The sequence below is a fragment of the Phasianus colchicus genome, chromosome 6 (assembly GCF_987193195.1).
Source record: "Phasianus colchicus chromosome 6, bPhaCol1.hap1.1, whole genome shotgun sequence".
In the NCBI taxonomy this organism is placed as follows: domain Eukaryota; kingdom Metazoa; phylum Chordata; class Aves; order Galliformes; family Phasianidae; genus Phasianus; species Phasianus colchicus.
In genome coordinates this window covers 25,173,030-25,189,064 of record NC_143441.1, presented here as the reverse complement: position 1 = coordinate 25,189,064, position 16,035 = coordinate 25,173,030, and the positions used below count along the sequence as shown (strand labels likewise).

The following is a 16,035-nucleotide window of genomic DNA, read 5'->3' as shown; positions in this document are numbered from 1 at the left end:
CGTGGAACAGAAGGAAACAAAAATGTGCTAACAGACCTTCTGATCCAAACTATTGGATGTGTTTTCCAGCTGGAAATACAGGACAGAGCACTGCAAAAGGATCAGGTTGAGACGTGAAGGTTCATGTACTGGTATAATCCCTTTGACAGGGCGCATTATTCTGACTTGGTGAGTCTGGTGGTGGTTTGCCCTTAGACCTGATGTGGCTGAGCAGAGCCAGCTCTGGTGTTTTTTGCTCCCAGAATACAGGTAGCATAGCTGCCATCTTTATCGAGGTTTCTTTTGGAAAAACTTCTCTCAAGTTTGCTTGCGTTGGCCATGAAATGCATTTTTTTTTAATATATGCTTTTATTTCTTGGTGTATCTGTAATTGCAAATCATACAAGGGCAGCCCATGTAGTCTTCCCTGGGTAGGGAGTGTGCATAGAAAGAATTTTGAGATGCACAACTGTGGTGATGATGAGGGCAATGTGTGTCTCTTGGATAAATGTATGCTTTTACTGCCTGGATAAAAGATTCTTATAAAAAATAATCAAAATTACTTTCAGTTATGTGTACCTCCTACTGCATTTATATAATCAACAATTATATAATGGACAGTCAACAATTGTTTGGCATTATATCAAACTAATTTCTCTACTTTGGATTGACTCAGTTGTTTCTTCTGGGTGGTCCTGATGTAAACAGTTTGCTCAGATAATATATCACTTTTTAATTTTTATTATCCAACTTTTTAAGGTGTTTTTTTTTTGTAGGTTTTTTTTTTAAGAGAAAGTCAGCCTTTAAGTTGTTTCATATATATGTATATATATGTTATTTCCCCAGGTGGGTAGAGTCTTTAATTTTATTCCATGTGTAACAGAACAAATGGTGTTCAAGCAGCTTTGTGCTGAAAAGCTCTGAAGTGCCTATGAGGGTTATGTATATCAGACAGCCAGCAAAGCACCTTTTGTAAAACTAAGTTCTTTCCCACTTAAGCTTTACACCTGATGCCTTGTGAAGTGATTATGGGTTACCACGGCTTCTGTAGGAATAGATTTGTGATGCCTTTTCACATTAGTGCTGCTAAAATAAATTCAGACTTCTAGAGATTTAAAGTACAATTATGTAAAACTGAAATACATTTCCGTGTAGAAGAACACTGAAGAACAAAGTCCTTGGAACCTCTGTGTGCATGCAGGTGCAGGGTGGAGACTCCCAAGTTATTTTCTCTCAATCACCTTTTATGTGATGAAGAATGGTGATGATGGAGGCATCAGAGACTGTTAAATGTCTCTAATTAGATGTAATCTAGAAATAAATTTTTAGCTAAGATTATTTGAAGTCTGCTTACGTATTAGTCATCTGTAGAGAGCTGCACCTGTTCGCAGACCTGAGGTGACTGTTTAGGATAGATGAGCAAAATTATGTATTGAATAGGTACATGCTATTGAGTTCTGATTACTTTGAGAGACCTTCATTTCTCAGTTTTTCTATCCTCATTTGTAGTGGAATTGCTAAGTCACAGCTTGAAGCAGTGATTGAGCACCTCATGTGAAGGCAGGGCCAACCCAGGGCAGCTCAGGTGCATGGAGTATTACTTGTGAGTGACCAGAAGGAGTGGAGCCAGGATTCAGCCCCTTCCCCAACCTCATGTAAGGGTTGGCAGTAGAGGCAAGGGTATCTCACTGGTGATTGTTGCATACCTAAGGCTTTCCAAGGGTTAGCAGATTCTTTTCCTTGTCTCTATGTCCATGGCTGCTGTACTGAGCATAACCTTACTTGTTGCAGCCTAGGCCTTTGCTATTCTTCTGTCATGCCTGCACTTTCCCATTGCATTATAAGTGATGCATTATTCTTCCCTTTCAAATTTAAGAATTCTTATGTTTGTGTTGCATGTCTGGTAATAAGCTGCTGTTATGTCTGTCTCGCTGCCCAACCCTAGAGGTAAAATAAAATTTCATTCTGATTATGTCATCTCTAGTGAATTTTACCTGTGAACTGTCCTGGTTACCTAGTAAAGATTGGATTTGATTACTGATACCATTTCTTTTTCCACGTGATCCATTGTGATTAAATACGAGTTCTCCACTCAACTGTTACAATACGTTCTTGCGTTCTTTGTTATTTTAAATTAAAATCATCTCTTCAGGGATAATTAAAATACTCAAGGTTCACTTAGTGGTAATTCTGGTATGTCAAAAGAAAATTGACAAATGGGAAAGTCTATTGCTTTTCCCTATAGAAAACAGTACGTGGAGTGCGATGTCTGAAAAGCCTTTTGGCCTCACTGTGCCATGCTTAAATCAAAGCATAGATCTTGTAGAAGGCTGCAGAGGTCAAAGCTAGTCTAAAGTAAAACAAGAGCCCAGCAACCAGAGCATAAGTGCAGTGGTGTTGTGCTTGTATTTAAAGCAGCATAATGTATGTGGAGTCTCCTGTATGCCATAAAGCTGAGAGCAGAGTGAAATACTCAGATTTCAAGGAAAAAGTATTAATTGACAAGAAGTATTGACATTGACTGGCGTAACAGCTCTGATCATCTGTGAAGTGCAGCTGCATGCTGTAAAAATGGGGCAGACCTGTTTGTAGGTAGCAGAAGAATTTATCGGGTCACAGTTTTGGCATGGGGTGGATAAGGCCAGGGCATCCCTGGTGCACCTCCTAGGCTGAGGGAAGCAGCTGGGAGGTGAGTGGGGCATGAGCAAGCATGGAAGCTGGAATGTGGGTAAGGGCTGATATGTATGGTAGGTAGCAGCTTTGTTTCTGTTGTCTAGTTCCCACTCAGTCTCCAGGAATGCCTTTATCACCAAGACTGTTCTAATATAACCGAAAAGCTTCCTCTGTATAAAATACATTATATCTTTTTTTTTTTTTAAGTTATGTTTTGTTTTTCAAATTCCTAGAAAGCAGGAAAACATTTCCAAGAAATATCTTGGTGGTAGTAATTCCTATCATAACAGTGACTCTGTAACAGCTGTTTGTTTCTATGCTTCATAGAGCTTTTAAATTAAAAATGTGGTTTAGGAGCAGTGTTTGCATTGAGGTTGTTCTGTGGAGTATTTTAAATTGATTATTTCATATGTAGGCATGTTTTGGAGTCTTGTAGAAGCATTTGCACTGTGTTGAGTTATTCCTAATGTCAGCTGCAGACGTTTTGTACAGCAATTGTTTGCAGTTATTGCAGACTCATAGTAGCAGACAAGATTATTGCTTTCAGCCAGCTGTAAGAAGGATGGATTATCTCTGGTGAGCATTAGAATTGAGGACAGACAGGACGTGCAAGGAAAAATGCTCAACACAGTCTGGGACAGAAAGGTCAATTGGGGGAAGAGGCAGGAAACCTCTGATGTCTTAAATCGCAGAGGGCTACACCCTTCTGCAACTTCTTCAGCTACTCCAGATGAAACAATTAAATACAGCTTTGGTGTTGCAGTTCCTTGTAATAACCACTATTTAATGTGCTTTGGTGTTTTTTTGTTCTTTTTGAGGTATGTTTTCATGCAGAAAAAGAGGTCTAAGCAGCTCAGCAGTTTGTAATTTGCAGGCTTAAATGATCTCTTTGTTTTAGCTTTTGTTTCTATGAATGAAGTCCTCTGCTTCCCTAGAAATGATCCACTGAAGTTATTCTTCTGATAAGGCACGGGATGTGAAATCTTAGCAGCATGTTATTGAGCAGTGGTAGGCAGAGGGCTACTCACTTGTTTGCCTTTAAAGCTAGATAAAGAAAATGTATTTGTTGTTTTAAATAGTTGAGGAGAGCCCTTTAGAAAAGATGTGGAAATGCTGCTCGGTCTGCAGCCTTTTCTGTGTTAGCCAACATAGATAAAATTAGTTTGGTCAGAAGATCAGCTTGGGCGTTTAATGCCCTCTGTGGGTTGCCTCTACCTCCTGGGTGCGGCTCCTTTCCCCATTTCCCCGTGTTTTGTGTTAAACAGCTGCTGACAAGTTCTTTGATCAAAATAGGTTTGCATTATGATCTGGTATTTGTCAGGGGTACAAAGGTGGTGTTGTGGCATGAGGAGACTGTCTTCATGACTGAACGGGTCTACATTTTGGGGATTTTAGCATCATTCACTTTTTAAAATTAGAAAAGTCTCCTTTGTCTTTTTTTCCTCTCCCTCACAGTGCAATTGATGCAGTAGCTGTTAACTGTTTGGCTTTTTTTTTGTTTGTTTTGGAGAAGCTTCTGTTTTTTTCATTAAGTCCTGAGGTATAGCATCAAAATGTGGTGTGTGCTTGTTTTTCCTTTAAAGTTAATGTAATTCATAGGAACTTTTCTAGATGTCTGAAATCCATGTTGAGGGGCCCGGGGTTAATTGGTCTGTATTTATGAAGTCCTCAAAGAAACAAACCAAGCCTTTCGTCATCTTTTTTCAGTTCAAGGCAAGAAATCCTTTAGCTGTCTCATTAAGAAACCTTCTAAATTCTTAGTGTCATGCATTCCTGTAGGAAATCAGCTGTACAAATCTAACCTAACTTTTATTCACATTCACTTCCATGTGCATTTCAGAGGGCTGGAGCACCTCTCCTATGAAGAAAGGTTGAGAGAATTGGGATTGTTTAGCTTGGAGAAGAGAAGGCTCTGGGGAGACCTCCTTGTGGCCTTCCAATACTTGAAGGAAGCATGTAAACAGGAGGGGGAATGGCTGTTTACGAGGGTGGATCGTGATAGGACAAGGGGGAATGGTTTTAAACTGAGACAGGGGAGGTTTAGGTTAGATATTCGGAGGAATTTTTTCACACACAGGGTGGTGACACACTGGAACAGGTTGCCCAAGGAGGCTGTGGATGCCATTCAAGGCCAGGCTGAATGTGGCTCTGGGCAGTCTGGTCTGGTGGTTGGCGACCCTGCACATAGCAGGGGGGTTGAAACTAGATGATCATTGTGGTCCTTTTCAACCCAGGCCATTCTATGATTCATTTTCATGTATATGCCTACAGACATAGATCCAGTGGAACATTTTATTATGCCATCTGCAGAAGTAGGTTGCCGATATTGGTCTTTCTACTGCATGAAGAATGATGCTCCAAACAATACAATAGATTTCCCTATTAATAGTGTCAAGTACCATTGTGCTGAACTGACACTGATACAGGTCAAACAACTGCAGGCCGGATGCACGCTGCTGCTGGAGGAAGCAGTGCTGGCTAGCGTGGTTTGTGCTCATTCAAAAAGTTATTAAACCTGTTCCGGTGATTGTGATGCAGGGGTTAGAAATGAGTAACTCTTGTGCGAGCTGTTGGTGGCAGGAAAGTGAGCTGGGTGTGGGTGGGTGCTTGTGGTCTCACACTGAGCCATTCACTGGGAATGTTTGTGGTGAAGTGGTTGTGAAACTTCTTAGCACACAGTGGAAGTTCTGTGAATCACGTAAGAAATACAAGCAATGAAGTCTACTGATTTACCTATAGAAGTGAGAGTATGCTATTAGCAATTGCACTGTTGTTAACCTTGACTGTACACTGAAACTCCAGCTCTGAGATGCTTTTACCTGTCACTGAGCTATGGATTTTCTCACGGACTGTAAATGGACAGATGTGAACTTCTGTAGTGCTGTAGAGGCAGATGAAAGAAGCTGGAAACTTACGGCCTAGTCTCTTTGATCCAGTTCAAAAAGCTGAAGCCTGTTTACGGAGGACACTGATTAGATCTTACTTGAAGATGGACAAGCAAAATATTTTAGACAAACTGTTTTCTATAAATGTTTACTTTTTCTACTGATAGTGAACAGAGCCAAGGGTTGCAAGGTCACATTTAGGTGTCCATTCTTGGTTATTTTTTGGCTTTTGAGGTCTGACAGTTGGCTGCTCAGTCAGGAAAGTGGGTATGGGTTTGGTGCTGCTGACTGCATGGTGAGGTGACCTACAGTGAAGTAGGTGCTGGTCCTCACACATAATGGCATTTATTTCCTTGTGTTTTGCTCCAAGCAGAGTTGACAGCTGTGGTGTGTGGACGTAAAGCCTTTCAGGAGCAGCTGCAGTGTCATTGTTCCTGTCCTCAGCTGGGATTTTCTGTGTATATGGTGGAATGGGGTTTTGTATCTGACAGCATGCTGGTTCATGGGTGGAAATCCCTAGCTGGCTCAGTGTGGAATTTGTGTGAAGCCAGGATGAGTAGAGTAGGATTGATTTGTAGAGTACTATTTGATTGAGCAGAATTGATTATTTCTTCCCAACACTTCAGGTGCAGTTTGGAGAGCTATTTCACAGTCAGAACTCTAAATTCATACTGTGTAGAGCAGCCACTGCTTTGTGACTGCACTTAATTCTAAAGTAACTCTAAGACACTGCCTGCAGCTTTGAATCACCTGATTGTAATTACTAACAATGTCTCATGAACACATCTTTTTGAGGAGGAAAACTATCAAGGCACATAGCATTCATAGTCATTATAATGCTGTTTTTATACATAGACTGAATTCTTTGGGACAGTGTGATGCTCAGGCTGCCCAGAGAGGTTGTGAATGCCCCATCCCTAGAGTGTTCAAGGCCAGATTGGATAGGGCCCTCGGCAGCCTGGTCTAGTATTAAATGTGGAGGTTGGTGGCCCTGCATGTGGAATGAGGGTTGGAGATTCATGATCCTTGAGGTGACTTCCAACCTTGGCCATTCTATGATTCTGTGATTGATGTTCAAGTCTCCTGAATATTGAAGGGGTAGAAGATCAGATTACCAATACAGACATGTTCTTGGTTTTATACATATGTATTATCACATAAGCATTGCATTTAGTGATCTTTATGTCCAGATACAGTGTGGAAAAAATTTGAAAGGGAAATCTGAACTCTTAAATGAGAGAAGATGAGGTGCCAAGACAGACCTCCATCTGTTCTGATGTGTGAGCAGTCGGTGTAGGTGTGCATATTTGTGTTTTTAGTGAAGGTAGAAACATAACTGAATTGCTCTGACTTCTCATTATGTTGTTTTCTACTTTAAAAAGAGCTCTTGCCATAGATATTCATCATTTGAATGCCCAATACCAGAGGTCTTCTGGGGGGGGGAAAAAGAATTCTGAAGCATCGGTAGGAAGCCTATCCATCTCTGTATGTACTCAGCCTTTCTCTCTAATTTGAAAGCTTGAGAGGTTGCTTGAATTTGGTTTTTCTTTAGATTGGTTTGGCATATTTTTTGTTTTGAGTTTGTTTTTGCTCTTTAATCTTTATATAGTCTTGTAATGCTGACATCAATTCTGAAAATTCAGATGTCACAATGCTAAGACTGACATCACATGGAACAGTAGGAGGAAGAGGAACTAGAGTAAAGCTGCCTGCAAGTATGTATTTAATATTGGTATGCTTCTGCTTTTTTCAAAATGAAAACAACCATTTAAAATGTGTTCCCTCTTAAAAGAAACAAGTTTATATCCTCTTAACAAAATTAGTAATACAACATGCTGACTTATGTCAGTTCTCAGCATGGGAGCAGGTTGCCCAGCATGGTGGTGGATGTCCCATCTCTGGAGACATTCAAACTCTGAGCAACCTGATCTAGCTGTAGGTGTCCCTGTTCTTTGCAAGGGAGTTGGACTAGATGACTTTTAAAGAATCCTTCCAACTTAATTGATTTTATGATTGGCTTGTAATTTTTGTTGTTTTTCCTCTCTCCCTGGCCTTATTGGTTTGTCACCTAGCTCACTGTGCTTTTGACATAGTACTCTCAAGTGGATTATTCTGCAGTGGGGGTTTAACTCTTGCCCTGTGCCTCTGTGGGTTTAAGGGACAGCCTTTCTTGGAGTAATGTTATGGAGCTATGTAGAATAGATTATGCCTGTAACTTTCCTGACAATGCTTGATTTACAAACTAAGACAAGTTGGCCTTTGTTCCAGAGTCTGGTCTCTGAAAGTGGCCTATGGTAGGTGGATAGGGTGAGTAGTTTTGCTGGTTTTTGTTGTTTTTACTAAATATCATGTATAGAAATAAACAAATAGAAGTGCTACTTGTTTTTAATTTATATATTTGTCACACTTTCAGCAATTTTCAGTGTAGGAGGTTCTATCATCCTTGTGCTTGATAGCCTATCTCTTGAATGGCCTCCTCCATGAATTCATCTTAAGAGCATTAGAGTTTCTGCACAAAGCAGAAGAAATTATGTTCTGAAGTAAGACTGAGAGCTCTCAGTTGGCTGCCAACTTTTGTAGGGTAGCCTGCTGTGACCCTCTCTACTTGGTCAGTTTCTTCTGTCATTTTTCTGACCTGCCAAGGGTAACGGGGTTATATAGGCTCTATACCACACATTGCTGGATGACATTGCCATAGAATTAGCTTAGCTAAGGCTGCAAGGAATTGTATCAGTCTGCCTAAAAGCCAGTTATCTGTCTTCATATGGAAGATGCCTGGATGTTTAGTACTTGCATCACCCATTTAGGAGTTCAGTGATCCATTCAATAGCCATGTGCTGTAAGTGTGGTCAGTCAGCTAGGAGAAGGAGGAAGTACCCCAGGGAGCAGGAGGCTTTGGGGATGCAGTGATGCAAGTCAGTTATAGGCTTATTTGCTGTCCAAGTGAATGCTGCTAACAGCATTAGTTGCTGTGTTTGGAATAGCTGACATGGTGCAAAGCGTTGTGCGTTTCTCCTGCTGGCTCTTGGTGCCACCTCTTTTTAGCAAGAAATACCAGAATTCATGTATCTGAAAGCTAATTCATTACCCAAAGTCTTGTGTTAACTTGGTGAACTACTTTTCTTCTGAAAACTTTGAAGAAATAGTTAGGGAATTATATATTAAAACTTGATTTCAGTTGTCACTGAAGCTGAGGCCTTTACCACTTGCAAGTCTGTAAGAGGTGCCGGCTATTAATACATCCTTCCTCCGATTACTGTATTTAGTCCATGAAATACTATACTGTTAGCAGCTGGGAGGCATGGCTTTCTGCAGAATTGACACTTGGCATTTATTTATTTATTTAATTCCAGCGCTTATTGTGTTGACAGCAGCTTTGGAGTTTTCAAATCCTGCAGTGCTGTATGTTGCAGGTGCTGATGGGCTCTCACTGCTGCTCAGAACTGTAAGACAGCAAGAGAGAGAGAACCACCACAGCTCTGATTTTACTGTTGGTGATTGTTGAACTGTATGAGTAGGGTTGACATGGAAAATTCAGCTGTCAGCATGCACTAAAAAAGAGAAACAGGGTGGACTTGTGGAGGATTGGCTCCGCACGTGACAAATCTGCTCTTTTTGGACTTGTATTCATTACCAAGCTGTTCTTACATTGTCTTGTGTCTGATGAACCTCATGCTAGCAATGAAGCTTCTCTGATAATTTTTGACATGATTTCTGCTGTATACTTGTATATTTTGGTTTGTTGCAAATTAGACTGTTGGTGCAAAGGAATAGAATAAAGTGGCTCCAGTGAATGGTTGTTTCTCAGTGTATTGTGAACAGCAATACAGCTTTCTCTACTAGACATTGGAGAATTGAGCTAATGTGTGGCAGCACTGCCTTTGTAGCTGTATTTTTGCAGAACTTCAACTGGGTTATCTTTCCTTCAGCAAAGTCCTTACAATGACTATTAAGATGATTCCGTTTCTCCAAGACAAATAGCACAGTTAATGCTTCTCTGAGTTAATCAGTCCTGTTTTAACATCTACTCAGTCCATTGAAAATGGGATCTTGCTTTAAAATAAACAAAATACTTGTTAACTTTGGAGAAGTATTACGTTCTACTCATTTTCTATGTAAGCCTGATCCTAATCTCTGCCAATCCTTTTTTATCCTCTATTTTTCTGCTGGCAAGCTTTGAGTTGGACGACTACCATCATCTTAAAATTGGTATTCAGATCCAAAGTGATCTGTAGCAATACATCATCTCCGTTTTCTTGGGAGTACTTGAGTTACAAGTGCAGCAGTGGCAGAGAGCTCTCAACTGAAAAGCTCCCATTAATACCTTACCCTCTCAGAACTGTATCTAACTCATAGCTGCTGAACAGGGCTTCTGAAAGATAACTTTTTTTGTGTATGTCAACCCAAGTGTATGATTTCATTTGCTTGACTTGTATTTTTACCTGTCAATGATTAAGAATCCTTTTCTGTTCTTTTTGACTGTGCCATGACTTGTGCATATTACATTTTGCTGCTGATGTGACACAAACCATTTTCTTAGTGGTTCAATTTGCAGTTCTCTGACTTTGTGGAGTACTTCGGGAGTGCTTCACTGTGGGAGGCTTCTACTTTGTTTTCCCCTCTTTATTCAGCTGAGCAGCTGCTTTAGACATTCTTGGTTAGTGACTGAATAAAAGCCTGCAATACATGCATTGGATACATGCATTGTGTTGTGTATTTAATTCAGTCTGTGATTGTGAGTTAATTAGCAGCTGTGGGGCTCTTTGGGTTTTTTTCTCTGAGAAGGATATTCCTGTGTATCCCAGTTTAGCAATTAGGTGATGTGATTTATGTAAATTCCAGTGAGTTTTGTCTTCTCATTTTTGCCTGCACTTCTGTAGTTCTCAGCTGGGTAACTAATAACAGATCACACAGAATTCTTGGCTGGACTATTTTTTGCATGAGTGCAATTCTTTGCTTTTTTCTTTTAATGTGATTTCATTCTGTTCTGATACATGTTTTCTACTAGTTGAGTACTTGCTACAGAATGAAACAAGTTCCAGTTGCTCTTTATTAAGTCTAATGGGAGGGAGGAAACAAAGAAGAAACAAGTGCGTTTGTTTTAGTGGGTGCTTACTCTGGTGTGGAAAAATACTGTGATTTAAAATTAAAACAACAACAACAAAAAAAAAAAACCAAAAACCAAAAAACAAACAAAAAAAAAAAAACAGGGCAAGTCTTCAGAGCTTCTGGAAAGCTCTTTTGGGAAAGGCAGAGTGCACTCAGTGCTCTTGTAGAATACCTGCTACAACTCTATATTAAGAATGCCAAACATGATATCTGCTGTTAACTATGGCATGCTTCCAAGTATGAGATTAAAGGTCAGAATCTGGTTGCTTCAACCGCTGTAATATCATAAGCAAAAATAATCCGTAACAGAAGATGTATTTTCCTGCAATAAACATATGGATTAACAGTGTTGTTTTACAAATAAATACTGAAACAGGAGGTCGATAAGCAGTCACACAACTGTAAGTTAATTATTAATCCCAGCCTGTAGCCATTGAGATCATACTTGGAGTAAAGCTGTGGGGGAATTTTGAACTGGCTGGGGCCTGGCTCCTGCTTTCCTGGCTCTTTGTAATGAGTGAGGTCCTTGGGATAAAGGCTTCCTCGATGCTGTGACTTTAGTGGTGGTCTTTGCAGGCAAAGTATCAAGATAAAGCTTGCAGCTCCCAGCATGGCGCTCTCACGTCATGGTTGAAGTTGCAGCCCTTCTGAAAAAGAAAATTATGTTTTAAGAGTGGAGGCCAAGAGTAGGAAAATGATCATGAAACAGTACTAGTCAGCCCAAATCAAGAGAACTTGTGGCAAGGCAGCAAGTGCCCCATCCTTAGGGCTGAGCCATGATTGTGATTAACAAGGGAAAAGAGGGTGAGGAGATTTCTGTATCCCATCTTCTCCCACATCCTCAGCACGTGGGATCTTGGAAACAGCAGACAGAGCCTTTTATTTCCTTACTGTGACAGTGTGAATTTCAGAAGAGTATTGCTGCTGCTGTGTTCCTGGCAAGCTGCCATTTGGGCTCAGGTGTGAGCATGAAGAAGCTCAGTGCTTCTTCATGCTGACTACATCCAGGATACGTGGGCTGCCAAGGTGAATTTCTCACAAGGGTGACAACCATATTAGAGCAGTGAAGGCGCTGCGGTGGTGAGGTGAGCACATGGGCTGTGGGATTGGTGTTATGTGCTCCCACCCTCCTCTGCCACCTGCAACTGCTGTGAAACACTTGCAGAGAGAGATCTCATCAGGGGCTGAGCATCACAGTGGAAAGTAGGAAGCCTGACAAGGATTTGGCAAGACCCTGTGACTGCATCGTATCCCTCTGTCCTAATGTCCCCTTACGTGCTTTGTTCCTCTGCACTGGTGATGATTTATGGGCTTTCTACCTTCAGGTTCTGTTAGCTCACACTCCTGCTGCCTTCCCAGCAGTGAAGGGAGCTGCTTGTTTTGAGCAGGAGTGGCAGCCCTTCTACCCTGCTGCTGGAGTGAGGTATTTAACTGGCTTTTAATGTATCCTTTGTCTTGTTGCTGAAAGAAGAAAACCCCAGATCTAAGCCTGAGACTTAATGATGAGAAGGTGAAAGTGCATAATTGCTTTCCTGGATGAAAAAGACCCAGTAAACCTCTTAATGTCCTGTTTGGAAAGGCTTGACCGTAGTTGTTTTTATTATTGTTGTTTGTTTTGTTGTTGTTTTGCATAGAAAAATATTATCTTTGTGGTTTTTTTGCTGATGTGTGGCATGATGTCTGTCGGGGAAGTTTCACTGCTACGAAGCAACTGATTTTGAATTCATGATGAATGTGTTCACATTTGAAGAATCTCAAGTGATTCTGAAATTTTTGTTCAGATGTGAAGTGATGCTTAGAAAAATAGATTTAGTTTGGATAAAAGTTCCCAGTATTTATACATTCAACTTGAGGTATGTATTTCCAAGACCAAACGTTTTCAGTATTACAGATTGGCAGAAACATCAGCCCTATCGAGGCTTTAAATAATTGAGGAGTTAATCATCATAAGAATTTCCCTGTGACATTGATTAAAAAGAAATGCATTTTTCTAATTTTTCAGCAACTTTGAATTTGCTGAAAGCTTTGCACTTTGTTGATGTTTTTGTTTTATTAGTTAAAACTGGTTTTATTGACTACTAAAACTTCTAATTGCGTTGCAGGGGTTGTTCAGTTATTAAAACTTCTGTCTCACCAACTCTTGCAACTTGAGCGCTTCTTATGTATGAATCTGTTTTGTAGGAGGCTCTCAAGGAAAGTGGGAGTTCAGTTTGAGAAACTGTTTAAAGTCAAATCATTTTTAATTTTTTGATTGACTTTTATAGCTGCAAGTCAGTTACCAGCAGTCACAGACCCATTCTGACTGGTACCAGGCTGTCTGATGGCAACGCTATCAAAGCATCCTGCTTCTTAAGCACTGGGAAGCTGGATGTGCAGTTTGAACATGAATTTTCTGCTGGAGGTTTTCTAGATACAAAAGAGAGAATGAACAGTGAAATGGCTTTTGCTGAGCTTCTCCCATCTGCTGTAGCAGAGTGGAGTCTGTAAGAAGTATAGTAAGGAGCTGTCATTTTCACATCTCTTGCTCTATTTCCTGCTAGCAACTCATACAAAACATAGAGGATGTTGGACTTCAGAACATTAGAATGAGTATTTGAGGTTATCTTTTTGGCGATGTTTCCATCCTACCTTTACCCATTCTTATTGCCTTTATGCCTCAGAAACCATTCTTAATTAGCCAGGGCATTTCAAAACTTGCCTTTGCTTTGAGCTATCCTGTATCTTTCAAGAAGTAAAACATATGTAGAATTTCAAGGTTTCTGATTGCAAGGTTTGAGAACTATATGGCATCTGATAGACATGCTTAATGTGGTACTATCAAATGCAATGCTCTGTGCAAATTTTACGCTGCCGTGCTGAACTTACAGCTTTCAGTCATCGCTTCAGAGTTGGTTGTCAGTGCATTCTTGGTTATTCGTTTTTTCACTGCATTCACTTCAAGTTTTAAATGATCATCCAAGCACCTGTTCTGGTGGCAGCAGCACTTCAGAAGTTGCTTGCAGTACCTGGTGCCATTTGCACTGGAGATTGGTCCTAGGCTTGTAGAGATCACTGGGTTCGTTTTGCTCAGGCTCATGTTCCTGCAGCCTCTTGGTGACTGTGCCTTTGCTCTTGTTGGGCCAGTGCCTTAGGGAGTGCCTTATAAAGCCTGACCCTCACTCGAACGGATTAAAGCGCAGTGTATTTAAAACTAAATATAGAAGGTAGAGCTCTCGTTCCTAGTAATTAACTGTTCAAGAGTCTCTTCTGTTGCACTGACTTCTAGTCATTTAGTCTGCCGCAAGTGGCAACTCTTACATTAACTGCTTTTTCCTTTTTCTCTCTCTTTTCCAGATGTCCTAAAGGTCATATTTTATATTATTTTAAACATGAACAGTTTTAAAATCTGATAGCCTATCTTAAGCTGTGTACTACTTTTCAAACAGTTTAAAAATACTCCGCATCAGAAGTGGTTGAGAAGGCCAGTGGCATCCTGGCTTGTCTCAGGAGTAGTGTTGCCAGCAGGAGCAGAGAGGTGATCCATCCTCACCTCAACCCTGGTTGCCAGCAGGAGCAGGGAGGTATTCCATCCCCCTGTACTCAAACCTGGTGAGGCCACACCTTGAGTACTGCATTCAGTTTGGGCCCTCACTACAAGTAAGACACTGAGATCCTGGAGCATGTTCAGAGAAGGGGAATGATGCTGGTGAGTGGTCTGGAACACAGGTCTTATGAGGAGGTGCTGAAGAAGCTAGGATTGTTTAGTCTGGTGAAGAAGGAGACCTTGTATCTCTCTTCAACTACCTGAAAGGAGGCTATAGTGAGGTGGGGGTTGGCCTCTTCTCCTGTGTAACTAATGATGGGATGAAAGGGAATAGCCTTTAGTTGCACAAGGGGAGATTTGGGTTTGATATTAGGGAAAAATTTCTTCTCTGAAATTGTGGTAATCATTGGAGCGGGCTGCCCAAGGGGTGGTGGAGTTGCTGTCCCTAGAGGTGTTGAAGAAATGTGGATGTGGCTCCGAGAGGTGTGACTTAGTGTGTGGTGATGAAGGGTCAGTGGTTGGACTTGAGATCTTAGGGATCTTTCCAGTCTTAACAATTCTATGGAGGAAATCTAACATTAGAAATTTAGCATATGCATTTCTGTCTTATATAGTAAGTATTCCTAGGCTGAGGTCAGATGCCTTTGTTCTGTTCTTTGCTCTCAAAGCTGCATTTTTTTTTTCACTAAAGAAGTAGACAGTGCTGTTACAAGTCCAGTGGCTGCAAGAACTGAGGATTGGTTCATGTCTGCTGTGCAGCTTGCTCAAAACTGTCTAAAGGGCTCAAGGGCTGAGGCGTCAGAGGGCAAAACAAACCCAGTGAGAAATACCTGGGAGAACATTATATTTTGTACTCTCATCGTCTATGAACAATGGTCACAAAGACAAAGTCGGTAAGTGTCGCATCTGGTTGGTCCATGGCTGAAGGCTGGCCTGTTGGTCAGGGCTGTGGTGTATTTCCTGAGCACACCTCCTACTTCTCAGCCTCTGAGGCAGCTGCGTGGGGGGAAAGAGATGTCTGAGCTCCCTTGTGAAGAGGGGCTGGGATTTGACAGCACTTCAAAAGATCCTGCGGTATTGCAGTATGATGTTTTTTCTCTCCTTGCAGATGTGTGGGAGCATTTTCCAGAAGGCAGTGTAGTGTGGTGGTTGTTCTGAAGAATTCTGTTAAGACAGTAGCTTTAAATCACAGTTATGAATGTCGGCCTCTCAGTATAACTGGCTTGGTTGCTATTTTTCATATGACTTGTAGGAAGCAAAACCAGTCTTGACTGTGGACTTGGCACATTCCAGTGCATGCTGGCGCTTTTTGACTGCTGATAAATCACAGAGCTACCCTAGAGAGTAGTGGTTTGCCAAGCTACACATCTGAAGCACTACTGAAGTGGCTCGTTGGTGCTGCAACTAGGAGAGAGTGGTGAATGGGAACAGTGTTACTTAGAGCACTGCTAACTGCTGTGTAAGCTTTTGAGGAGGGGACACCATTGCTTAGGTAATAACACGTGGTTGATGGTATCTTTCTAGCCAGTGAGTTTGAGTTTCTCTTCTTACATGGTAGCAAGTGCTTGCAAAGGAACATACTTTTGAACTGGGCTTGCAGCAACATTAGGTTCCATGTTGAAATTTGTGTTGGAGGAGTCCATGATGGAGAAACAGAAATAGTACAGATTTATGTAAAACCAAATTTCTTAATAGAATACGTCCAAAGGATGAAGCTTCTTGTATGGTAGAGCTCAGCTCTGGATGAGCAAACTGTCCATGCGAGCAACCTGAAGACCTGCAAAGTGTGCAGCAGTGACTGGCAGGGCCTAGCAGTGATACAGGGCCAGGATTATTGGGACACACCGTAGGGCTTTGCAATATATG

The 16,035-nt window shown here is 41.2% G+C and overlaps 1 protein-coding gene across 2 annotated transcripts in view; it reads left to right on the top strand.

Moving 5' to 3' along the window:
* The window catches only part of BZW2 (basic leucine zipper and W2 domains 2), a 51,562-nt gene that overhangs the window by 4,178 nt on the left and 31,349 nt on the right, over positions 1-16,035 (top strand). The window contains exon 1 of one of the 2 annotated variants that reach the window (XM_031590054.2): positions 7,187-7,252. The exons of the other annotated variant lie outside the window; for it this stretch is intronic. The gene's annotated coding sequence lies outside the window, so the exon portion shown is untranslated. Of the gene's footprint in view, positions 1-7,186; positions 7,253-16,035 lie in introns of those variants that run through there. 2 annotated transcript variants of the gene reach the window in all.